At 38.1% G+C, this 2,695-nt stretch overlaps 1 pseudogene; it reads right to left on the minus strand.

Annotated features, from left to right (window-relative positions):
- Positions 1–294: 294 nt before the first annotated feature.
- Positions 295–2,469, minus strand: LOC111783848 (formin-like protein 4 pseudogene; annotated as a pseudogene).
- Positions 2,470–2,695: the final 226 nt, after the last annotated feature.

Consider the following 2,695-nt stretch of genomic DNA (forward strand, 5'->3'; position numbering starts at 1 on the left):
CATGGCCAGTGACGTTGATGATCGTAAGAGCACCAGCGGAATGATCTACTTATTAGTTTTGGAGTTATCTAACAATTATTTTTATAAGATACATTATAAGAATCAAGAAGAATCACAACAAACAGGCAAATAGATTTGAGTATTAAAGATTTATATCACATTAGCCATGAAATCAATCAACCATATTAACCAAAAATGTGTATTTCTTTATAAAATAATTTGTACATTTAATCTTTTCAAGACCAAATATAAAAGAATTTTTTTTTTTTTGTAGGAGAATCCAATTCAGAAAAGCTAATCCATGGAATGGGCAGGACAGCTTCTACACTTGAAATGTTCGGCCAAACGTGGAAATCTCAAGCTAATTGTGTTCTTCAATGGCAGACATGCATCCATATTTCCCATCTTGATCTTCCCTCTCAACTCCCCAGCTATTTCACGACACACCTGATTCACGGCGTTCACAAAATTCTTTACTATCACAAAAAGCCCTAACGGATTTTCTCTATCCCCTGTTTCATAGTACTCATTTGTCTTCTTCAATTCATCCAACACTCTTTTTTGTTCTCTTCTTGCTATCTCAACTTCTTCCGTTGCGGATTTCACAAATTCTAACATCTTTCTCTTGTATTCACCACCGCCTTCAATCGATAGAAGGTTTTGTATCTCTAAGATTTTGCTTAATAGATTAGGGCAAGTGATAGTGAAGGTTTCGTAGTCGATTGTGGACGCTTTCTTGACGTTAGAGAGCTCTAAGGTGAGTGATTCCATAGCTGATAATCTAAGTATTATGTATTCGATTTCTATTTCCTTTTCCGATTTGAGATTCTTTGAATTTGTGTTTGAGAATTGTTTTTTCCCTTCCAATTTGATGACTTCTTTGACAATGAAATGAAGCAATGTGGTTTTTCTAGCTGTGCTTTTTACATCTGAAAGTCTTAAGAGTAAATTGAGATGGAAAGCTTTTGCATTACCTCTCGTTGTTCCTGAATTCAATCGGTTTCCAACTTTGAGAGTTGCTTCCAAGAGTTTAGTAAATAACCCTTTATTCATTAGTTCTTCGCAACCCCTACTAAGTGTTTGGGAAAAGTCCTTGAGTCGATTAAGCTCTGATTTGAAGCTTGATCTGAAAAACATGGCGTTTAGACGATTGAAGGCTGTCGGAAAATCTTTGAGAAGATGGAAAATGAAGGATTCTGCATCGTCAAGCCTTAATGGATCGCCATCAAATTCGAGGATTTGAGATTGTTGTTCTTTGGTTGGAGTGATCTTGACAAGCTTTTCGAGTGTGTCTGGATCGAGGTCATGTCCCTCCGCCAGAGCATCGAGAAGTTCTTGCCGAGTTATGGTGAGGGATTTAAGAATTATTGCAATGTTTCTTGCCCTTCGAGAATGGAGATTAGCGCTCGTCCGCCATTGTTGAGGCCTCTTAGCTTTGTTGGCTGTTTCTTGTTTGTGGCAACATACTCGAACAAAGCTTCCATAAGGTTGACATTAAAGCTGAAGAAGAAAGATCAAACCGTAGTGAAAAACTCAAAGAAGAGAGCCAAATTGAATTATGATGATGGGTTATACCTGAAAGAACCTCCATCGATGTTGTCCCACACCGTAGGATGATCTACATTGTTATTGATCTTATCCGAATGTAATGGCTTTAGTCTAGCCTGATCATTGCCGGATAAAGATGCCCTGGATTGGCAACTGCCGTTGATGGTGGCCGTAGGGGCATTGATGGAGGAGGAGGAATAGCCGTTGATGGTGGCGGTAGGGGCATTGATGGAGGAGGAACTTTGATTGAAGAAATTTGATGGAGCAAAGAAGTAAAAAAAATAATATTTATGGTGTAAAATTCGATGGAGCAAAGGAGTAAAAAAAATTTGATTGAAGAAATTGAAGAAATTTGGCGGTAGGGGCTTCTTCTTTCTTTACCCAACCATAAATAAATTTATGGTAGATTAGGCCATATTTAGCGAATAAAAAATAATAAAAATTCAAATAAAGAATTCATCGGTTTCTTTATAGTCAATTCATGGTTTCTTTATAGTCAACATAGTTATCAAAAGCTAAATTAATAATTCAAAAAAAAGAGATCGAGAACATTCTCTTTATTCTTACTTAATAATACTATTAAACTACAAAAGAAAAATAAAATGTTAAAACTTTTTAACCGCTACTAATTTCCCTTTTGTTGGTGGCTACTATTAGGGTACCACTTGTACTCTATAACAGATGATGGAAAAAAAAAAGACTCATTTGCCCCTTCGTTGACTCAGGCTGATTTTCCCTCTTTTTTTCTTTTTTCGGCATTACAAAATCTCCCCACCTTAGAAACTTTCGTCCCCGAAAGTTGGAACCTCTTGGAAGAGTTTGGGATAGACTTTCTTCACGTCTTCTTCTCATTTCCAGGATAAATTGCATGCCATCAGCATAGATGAACTGAACACCTTCGCCGAAGAAGAAAAGAACCATGCTGGCTGAAGGTCATGTAGGAACAGATGACGTCCATCACTAGAAACAAGACCTGGAGTTTGGAGGACATGTCACCGGGACACTGAGCCATAAGGTTCATATGGGTCTTCAAACTGAAGCGTAACGAAAAAGGAGAAGTTGTGCAGCACAAGGCCTGTCTGGTGGTGAAGGACTACGTCCAGAAGTAAGGTGCGGACTTCGAAGAGGTATTCGCGCCGGTGGCAGG

Source organism: Cucurbita pepo, chromosome 11, assembly GCF_057944985.1.
Source record: "Cucurbita pepo subsp. pepo isolate OVF chromosome 11, ASM5794498v1, whole genome shotgun sequence".
In the NCBI taxonomy this organism is placed as follows: domain Eukaryota; kingdom Viridiplantae; phylum Streptophyta; class Magnoliopsida; order Cucurbitales; family Cucurbitaceae; genus Cucurbita; species Cucurbita pepo.